Genomic DNA, 9,781 nt, shown 5'->3' with positions numbered 1-9,781 from the left:
GATTAGAGAGGAAAAGAGTAAAAAAAAATTGCTGTAATTATGGCATCCCTATCTGTAAGGAATATCATGGATCAGCAATGTCCTTCTGCATATTTTCAATCAAAATAGATCTAGGCAAATTTAGATGCCATGGTGTTCTCCACTCCAAAATGTCTCTCTGTTTCATAAATGGGGATTTTGCTATAGTTATCCAGATTTTTCTTGATGTTTTACATGAATTATTACTACCTGAGAAAATAAACCTGCCTGTTTCTTGCCTATAGAATCATAGGGTGAATACAATTGAAAAGGAAGGAAAGGAAAGGAAAGGAAAGGAAAGGAAAGGAAAGGAAAGGAAAGGAAAGGAAAGGAAAGGAAAGGAAAGGAAAGGAAAGGAAAGGAAAGGAAAGGAAAGGAAAGGAAAGGAAAGGAAAGGAAAGGAAAGGAAAGGAAAGGAAAGGAAAGGAAAGGAAAGGAAAGGAAAGGAAAGGAAAGGAAAGGAAAGGAAAGGAAAGGAAAGGAGGAAGTGGCGGAAAGAAAGAAGGAAGAAAGAAAAAAGAAAGAAAGAAAGAAAGAAAGAAAGAAAGAAAGAAAGAAAGAAAGAAAGAAAGAAAGAAAGAAAGAAAGAAAGAAAGAAAGAAAGAAAGAAAGAAAGAAAGAAGAAGAAGAAAGAAAGAAAGAAAGAAAGAAAGAAAGAAAGAAAGAAAGAAAGAAAGAAAGAAAGAAAGAAAGAAAGAAGAAGAAGAACGAAAGAAAGAAAGAAAGAAAGAAAGAAGAAAGAAAGAAAGAAAGAAAGAAGAAGAAGAAAGAAAAGAAAGAAAGAAAGAAAGAAAAGAAAGAAAGAAAAAGAAAACAAAAGAAAAAGGGAAGGAAGGGAATGGGAAAGGGAAGGGGAAGGGAGGGAAGGGAAGGGAAGGAGGAAGGGAAGGGAGGGAAGGGAAGGAAGGGAAGGGAAGGGAAGGGAAGGGAAGGGAAGGGAGGAAGGGAAGGAAGGGAAGGGAAGGGAAGGGAAGGGAAGGGAAGGAAGGGAAGGGAAGGGAAGGCAGGGAAGGAAGGGAAGGGAAGGGAAGGGAAAGGGAAGGAAGGGAAGGGAAGGGAGAGGGAATTTCAGGAGAAGGGAAAGGAAAGGAAAAGGAAAGGAAAGGAAAAGGGAAAGGAAAGGGGAAGAGGGACTGAACAAACTAAAGTTGCAGTTGGAATTTGTAAATTGAGCTGAGATTATCTGCTGAGTCAATTGAAGCTTTAAATAGGGACAAGAGTTGTGGTTCCCTGTTGGTTTCTCATTGAGACAGGATGAGGGCTGAACCCAGTGTTCCCAAATCAGGTAGGTCCTGAATTCTGGAGCAGCTGCATTCCTGGTTTTAGCTGCTCTAAATCCAACAGTACCCTGAGTTTATTTGTGCTTCTGTAATCTCAGTATAAGGAAAGAAATTATTCTCTTTTATGTGCAGTACTATGATTTTCTGAATTAGTTTGGCCCTTTTGAAAAAGAGACTGTAAATTACCAAATCAAAACATATTTTGTTGCCCTGTCTCTGTTTCTGAGACTGCAAAAATGTATTTCATGCCAACTGTCCACACCAATTCTACTTATGTTACATAAACAATCTTCAAGTTTTATAAAGGAGGAATAAACCTGTTTGTTTGTTTTGATTTTGTGTTTTTTTGTTTTTTTTTTTATTTTTCAAATAAGGCATAAATAGATGCAGGAGCTGTGCTTTTGTGTACACAGACTGGGTTTTGTTAATGGCTACTCTTTTATGATTTAATAGTATAGATTTAATAGTATAGACCTGACTGATCACACAATGTTTTTATTTAATTGTTCCCCCTCTTAATCTTTGATGAATTTATTAGGCATGAGCAGCTACAGCTGTTGTTAACTGTCATCCTCCAGGATATTGAATAAAACTGCCATAATCTTTAATGCCTGAGTTTTAGATTATTTGAGTGCTTGCATACATTGCTGTAGAAGCTGCTTTCCTCATTTCAGCTGGCAAGCAAGCAGATAATTTTAAATCACCAGCTAGTTTTAGGGGCTCTGATTAAAGAGAATTCAACTTTGCCCATGATATATGGAGCTGTCTGGAGGATTAAAATCTTTTCCCTCAGGCTTTTACTGGTGCATCTCACATAAATAAATTGCCTGGATCTGACCAGTGGATTAGCACAAATAAACTTATTCTCTGCTCTTTATATCATCAAGGACCATAACACATCTCCCCTCCTATCTGCATGTAAATTTAAACAGAAACTCATTAATTAAAGAGAAAACCTCCCTCTACTCTGGCCTGAACAGCAGCTGCTTTATGTCACCACCATCAAATGTGCACCTTAATAGTTCTGGAGCTTTGAAGTGATTGTGTTTCCAGAATATAAACTGTTATGGACAATATGATCAGAATAAGGCACAGCCCTGCAGACACAGAATTCCAACAGCAGCAGAATTATTTTTACTGAGTGCAGACAGCCAATATTATCCCACAGTAATTACAGCAGCTGCAGCTCGCTGGCCCCACATGTTTAAACCACATCTATTCTGCAGGTAGCCATGAAGGTAATGGAGCATCTCAACCTGAAGGAACAGTTTTATGAGAAATTCATCATAGCACCCACTCCCTTCCATGAAAAGATCTATTCAAAGCTTCCCAAGAAACCTGAGCAGTCAGAATTCTTATTTAAAGTCTGTGCAGTAGCAGACAAAGCCTCACATGGTACATTCTAGTGTAGCATTTTTATTTTGAGAGTGCAAAATGAGAGAAAGTGGAACGGGTTAATTTGGCTATGGCAATGACATGGGAAGGAATTAATATCTTCCTCACTCAATTTGAAAAAGTAAACCTATGTTTGGTTAAAAAATATTCAGAATATTCACTGTGGGAGGAAGCAACTCCACTAGGAATTAGAGGTAAAATAAACAATTTCTCCTGGAGACTCTTGGCCAATCTACTGGGAAAAGAATTCAATGTTCAGTAAATAATTTTTAAAATGAAGGAAAAAAGCTGCTAATTATGTACATTTCTATCTTTTTGAACAGTGTTAAGTCTATGGTGTTGCTTTTCAACAGCTCCATAAAAATGAAATATTTTTTACACTTTCTCCTCACTATAACAATTTTTCCTCTACTTTTCTGTCTCATATAAACTAATTTTTATTTTCAACACAACCAGCTATGCTAGAAGATGGAACCCTGCTTTTGTCTCTTCTTTACCCATCACACAGGCACAGAGCTCCATGTTGTGCATTTTGTGTATTTAACTATTCAGCTCTTATTACCACTCACACACCTACAATATTTTTTTAAAAAAATGTCTTCTGATGAGCTATTCCCATATTTTGAGACTCAGGACACGTTTCCCTGATTATGGAAACATACAAAAACCATTTGTACTCAGTGTTGCTTCAGAAGAACTGATGAAGCAGTGTTTTAAACAGAAAAAAATAACAATAGTAAAAGCAAAAGTACATAAAGACTTTTCTATACTTTAAAATAAACAAAACTCCTGTCATCCCTTATCCAATGAAATTATTCCATAAAGGAATATTAGAAAAACAGCATTTAAGTATTATATAAGTCACATGTATTACCAACATTGCTGGAGGAAAAAACCAACCCACACTGAATTAAATTGAAATAACTGCAACCAGTTCCTGGGACTCTGTTTGCAGACTGAATTCCATCAGCATATGGGGATTTAGCAGACCTCATTTTTTATGGGTTACAAAGTTTTATAATTCTTGCAACTTCTCTAAATAAACAGAAACACTTTGAACAAGAGTCATATTATAGCAGTGTGAATAGATGTGGTTTTCACACTATTTATTTTCTGTTTGCTGACATCTTTGTCAAACTAACTTTATAACAATGAAAAGGGTTCAGTAAATATAACTTTTCAATAAGGAGTAAATTCACAGTGTGATTTATGCTGAGCATCAACTCACGATTACGGGATATTTCAATCCAGCTTCATTTCAAAGATCTATGTGAGGTAAAACTGGGAAGGATGTGTAATTCCCTACCATCTCATAAAGATTACTGTGATTCTGTACTATTACTTTCCTTAGACTGGAAGCACAAAGAAAATATCATTATAAACACAACAAGCATCTTTCAAATAAATGTATTTTAAGGTTTTTTATTTCCTTCTCTGAGCTGCTCAGAGAATCATGGCTTGGAAGCCTGTCCAAATATCAGGATGATTATGGAAATATGCCCAAATACATTCCTAAGATAATTTTTATCATTTTCTATTTGATTGGGAAATTGAGGCACAATGAAGCAAATTGATTTGCCTAACTTTATCCTACGAGTTTCTGGCAGATTTGGGAATCCCAGTTCTGGGTTTTGAGCACCCAAAGATCTTTTCTTACCCCTTATTTCACATCCTGTGCCTGAAAACCTGCCAGACCGGACCCAATAGTTTATGGAGGTGCACAACAAAGGCACAGTTTGACTGTGTACATCTCTCTGAATGAGTTAAATATGATTATTGTTGTTCTCTTTCTACTGTCAGAGAATTCACCAGTGGGCTGGACATGTTTTGTTTGCACCAGTGCTGATTTTCTATGAAGACCTCAGAATAAATTAGTTTTAAAATACAGCCTTTGGCCAGATTAATGTTTCAGGCAAGCTGTGTTGAACATTTTTTCACTTTTCCTGAGCTTTCCCTGTACTTACAGATGCAATTAGCTCTACAAATGATTTAAAGCATCTATTTTTTTACACTTAGATTTGTTCTATAGTTTTAAATGGTTGCATTTCAGCATTTGTTAGGCTGCTAGAGTCTATAATGTGTTCTGTTCTGTCTCTTAAATTATGAATGTTAAGGAAACAGAGGTGTTTTATGGCAAAAAAACATACTAAAAACTCACATTCTACATATGGGACTTTAGGCTCAAAGTCACACAAAGCATTTTTCCACTTCTAAAATTTATTTTTTTCAGGAAGAATAGAATATAAAACCAACAAAATAAATATGGCCAAGCAGACACAGACCTGCACTGCCTGGACCCTAAGAACTTCCCTCAGCAGTCAAACTCTCTTTCTTTTTTTTTTTTTATTTTCCTTCCTTCCTTCCTTCCTTCCTTCCTTCCTTCCTTCCTTCCTTCCTTCCTTCCTTCCTTCCTTCCTTCCTTCCTTCCTTCCTTCCTTCCTTCCTTCCTTCCTTCCTTCCTTCCTTCCTTCCTTCCTTCCGCCCCTTCCTTCCGCCCCTTCCTTCCTTCCGCCCCTTCCTTCCTTCCTTCCGCCCCTTCCTTCCTTCCTTCCGCCCCTTCCTTCCTTCCTTCCTTCCGCCCCTTCCTTCCTTCCGCCCCTTCCTTCCGCCCCTTCCTTCCTTCCGCCCCTTCCTTCCGCCCCTTCCTTCCTTCCGCCCCTTCCTTCCGCCCCTTCCTTCCGCCCCTTCCTTCCGCCCCTTCCTTCCGCCCCTTCCTTCCGCCCCTTCCTTCCTTCTGCCCTCCCTCCCTTCCCTCCCTCCCTCCCTCCCTCCCTCCCTTCCTTTTCCTCTCTTTCTCTCTTTCTTTCTCTTTTCTCCCTTTCTGTCTTTTCTCCCTTTCTCCCCACAGGTCACTAAAGAACCTGTGGAGTCACAGAGTGGCCTTGCCAGCACCACATGACATTAGCACAGATGGCCTTGACCACGTTAATGACATTTCCATGGCAAGATCCATATCATTGACATTTCTTGCAATCCCAGAAGCTGCAAGCAGCATGAAGTTCTCTAAACAGGATTGACCTGACAGAAAAGCCCCCACGTGTCCAGCACACTGCAGCCACCCCAGACATTCAGAGCAGCATTCCCAGCATGAATCAGACACATCCACATCCTCTGGCACTGCTGGAGATGGAGAACATCATCCAAAACTGTGCATGGAATCACCACCAGGATCATCCCAAGCTCTGTGAGGTCCAGGGAGGGGATTCTCCTCTTTGCTCTCATGAGATCCCACCCAGAGTGCTGTGCCCAGTTTGGGTGTCCCAAGATCAGAAGGATCTGGAACTGTTGGAGCAAGTCCAGAGGAGGCCATGAGGTTGATAAGGGGACTGGGACACCTTCCTTATGGAGAGAGGATGGGAGAGGTGGGGCTGTTCGGCCTGGAGAAGAGAAGGTTGTGTGGAGAAGCTTCCAGTGTCTGAAGGGGCTACAAGAAACCTGGAGAGGAGCAATTCATCAGAAACTGGAGTGGTAGGATAAGGGGGAATGGGCTCAAAGTGAAAGAGGGGAAATTTAGGTTTGATATAAGGAAGAAATTGTTCCCTGTGAGGGTGGTGAGGCCCTGGCACAGGGTGCCCAGAGCAGCTGTGGTTGTCCCATCCCTGGCAGTGCCCAAGGCCAGGCTGGACAGGGCTTGGAGCAGCCTGGGACAGTGGAAGGTGTCCCTGCCATGGCAGGGGTGCATTGAGATGATCTTTCAGATCCCTTCCAACCCAAACCATTCCATGACTACCACAAGGATGCAAAATACACTTTAAAGGAGAGGATCACTGTGAAACCTGTGGAGCAAACGTGTCTCTTGTTTAAGGTGGGGACCATGTGTTCAAAGGGATTTTAAATTATGTACAGCAGTCATTTCTCCTTATTTATGTTTTGCAGGTCCCTAAAAAGAGATGTGACTCTCTGCAAGTGATGCTTCCAATGCATAAGGTCTGTAAGTACTCCTTTTTTGCACAAATTAATCTAAAGTAAGGATATTCACCCAATTTGCTTTGATGTACTTCGTTCTCCTGAGAAAACACAGCACAGTTTTGACATTTTACATGAGCGTCCAAAAAATGCTGGTGTCACTTAGATAAGAACATTTAAAAATAATTATCCCTATTTTTCAAAACTAGGCAGTGGAAAAGTAATGAAGAAAAAACTCTGAACTAAAACTACTTTTCTTCTCTTTTCCTGATACTCAGCTTTAATCTGTGTATACTCTTTTATGCAGCCAATGGCTTAGGGATGTGAACAGCCATAAATGAATCTTAAAAAAAGAGAAAATTAACGTGGCAAAATCTGACAGCTGTATGGCATTTATTCTAAGCAAATTCTGCATTGGTTCAATCTCTCGAGCAACTCTTATTTGGGTCAACATTATTGCTTTCATAGCTCACAGTCTTTATCTCCTGGGAGAAAGCCAATTTTTTCTTCACTCCAATCCTCTTAGGCAGAGCCCCAAGGGTCTGTATCAGTGACCTGAGGATTTGCATTCTACACCATGTCCGTGGCTGGGACACACTATCTCCCTCCCTGGAGCATTTTCATTAAAAAGGTGGAACAGCCCCTGTAAATTGAGCCTCTTGGATTTTTTAAAAATTCTTTGTGGAGCAAAGGGAACATCCTACAAAGCAGAGCAAAGACCAGGGAAGATGGGGGGGGAAATAAATAAATAAATAAGCGATATCCCAAAGACCCAAAAGTCAATATTCCGTGTTTCATTTCTTTTTCTTTCTGACAGGAGCTCTGGCCCCGGAGCCTGGTCAGGGGCAGCTCAATAATAACGATCTAAGGCTGGTCTTCAGTAGAGACTCAGCAGCTGACAGCTCTTCTGTTCAAACTGACAAGGGCACAAAGGAAGGCTTGAATAATTAATTGTGAGTGCTTGGATGTGGTTTGATTGTGTGACCAACCTGTTACATCGACTTGCTTTCACCTAATCTTTCAAAATGAGGTATTAAAACTGAAACTCTGCTATTCTTCCTTATTTGCTGGTTGTCTCTTCCTCAGCCTGCAGGATGAGCCCTCCATGGGATGGAAGGTGGGGAAGGAGAGCCCTGATCACACGTGAGTGAATAGGACTCTGTGCAAAAACCCAGCCTAGCCTCTATGTAAAGTAATTTTAAATTCTATTACATGGATGTAGCCATCAATAAAATAAGTAAAAGAAAAAAGGATGGAAAAAAATGTGGGACATTAGCAAAGGTAACAGCTATTCACTTATTAACTTCTTCCTACCACAAAAAATAGCCCCAAACGCACAAAAAACCCCCCCAAAACTCCAAAGCCCTAAAAGACCAAAAAAACCTCCCAGCAAATGATAAAAATTATCTTAGGAATGTATTTGGGCATATTTGCATAATAAACGAAAATAAATTAAATCCAAAAAGACCCAAACCAAACCAAAAAAGTCCTAAAAGACCCAAAAACTCAGCCACCTACCCCTGGAAAAAATAAAACTAAAACAAAACCAAACCATCCCTAAAAAAAAATCAAAACCCCAAAACCTTTTTCACTTCATTTCTGAGATATTTTTCAGCTAACTTTTCATAGACCAATTTCCCACTTAAATAGAAACTGCAGACACCTGAACATTCAGAGCCAAGTCATATGATAAACACCATCTCAAACATAATCTGCATTCATTATTAAATGAATAGATATTATTAATTATAAAATAATAATGAAATATTTTTTAAAATTATAAAATAGTAAAAAATATAAAACAATTTTTAATAGGGACATAATATGTTAGCATGCACAACTTCAGCATTGTCTTTAACTCAGATGCTGCTTTCTCAGCAACTCTCAGGTATAGGTGGCACAATAAATCTTTGCTGAACTCATTCACCACAATTGGGTGACAGAAAGAGTGGGTGTCCAATAATTTCTGGTTGCTAAAGTTCTTTGAATAAGAGGAGGAAAGGCCACCATGTCAAGCTGCCCAAGGTCTGCAAATGTGTAGTTAAATGCTGCTTTTGGGTTTTGAAGGAGTATTTGCTGCAGTGAACGGTGCTTACAATGGTAAACTGCACCTTGGGAAACTGAAAATCTCTCTGTGATTAATAAAAAGTATTTTCTGTGACAGCCAAGCTCCTCTCTCCCCTTATTCAGACAAAATTCTCCCGGGGTTTTACTCTGTATGGAAAGACTGACTGAGCAAGGGGTGAATATTTCAAAGTTTGTTTGATAACTCATTTTCTGAGCAACAGCCAGCACTTAAATGAAAGAATCTGATTGTTCAGGGAGTCCTGATCATTGCACTGTGTTCTAATCCCAGCTCATGGTCTATAGAACTGAGAGAGTCTCCAGTGCTTAATTATAAGAAGAAACCTGTCTCTATAAAATACGACTTATGTTTAAGGTCAACACTGGCTCTTAAAAGAAATTAAGTTTTGAAGAAGAAATCAAGATACCTGGAAATAAAATATTAATAAGATGCTAAAATTTTAAGTTACCTTATTTTTTCCTTTCAAACAACCAATATTCTGTGGAGAGGCATCACCTGTTTCTACCAGATTGTACCGACACATATTAGGATTGCTGAAAAAAGTATTTTCCAACACTTTTAGGAGCAATATTTCCTTTGACTATAACCTCAGTTAAATATTTATACATTAATCTTAATTTTTATGTAGGAAAATATCCTATATATGCATGTGTGCACATGCATGTCCCCATCATGTGGGTGATAAATAATAGAAGGTCCCTCTTTATGATAAATTATGGATGAGATTTATAATATATGAATTAAAGTTAACTGCAGGAAAAATCATTCACATACAAGAAGCTGGGGGAAGAACTAAACCCTGCAAGAGAGAGGTGGCAAACAATTCATGTTTTACTTCAGAAAAGCAGATCTGAGGATTCCATAATGGTGCAGCTTTCTCTGCTATGTTTGTGGAAACATTGTCCACCAAAGAAACAAATAAATGAAATAAATAAATATGGAAAATTTAAATGTCACTTGACTGAAATTGTATTGACAATTTGGCAGGTACAAGGAAGAGCTGCAGAAATTACTCAAGAGATGAAAGCCCAGTTTTAAAATGGTGGGATAAGGAAACAAAGACAGCTGTTATGAAATAACAGTTCAGTTATGAAAA

At 38.9% G+C, this 9,781-nt stretch overlaps 1 protein-coding gene and 1 long non-coding RNA gene across 3 annotated transcripts in view; one reads left to right on the top strand and one right to left on the bottom strand.

Annotated features, from left to right (window-relative positions):
- Nucleotides 1-7,651, top strand: part of LOC131572121 (uncharacterized) — an 18,755-nt gene extending 11,104 nt beyond the window's left edge. The window contains exons 2-3 of the long non-coding RNA XR_009275999.1: nt 6,570-6,620; nt 7,417-7,651. This is a non-coding gene — a long non-coding RNA (uncharacterized LOC131572121). The remainder of the gene's footprint in view (nt 1-6,569; nt 6,621-7,416) is intronic.
- The window catches only part of DSCAM (DS cell adhesion molecule), a 403,090-nt gene that overhangs the window by 205,308 nt on the left and 188,001 nt on the right, over nt 1-9,781 (bottom strand). The window lies entirely within an intron of this gene.

This window comes from Ammospiza caudacuta, chromosome 2, assembly GCF_027887145.1.
Source record: "Ammospiza caudacuta isolate bAmmCau1 chromosome 2, bAmmCau1.pri, whole genome shotgun sequence".
In the NCBI taxonomy this organism is placed as follows: domain Eukaryota; kingdom Metazoa; phylum Chordata; class Aves; order Passeriformes; family Passerellidae; genus Ammospiza; species Ammospiza caudacuta.
This window is presented reverse-complemented; position numbering and strand designations above follow the sequence as displayed.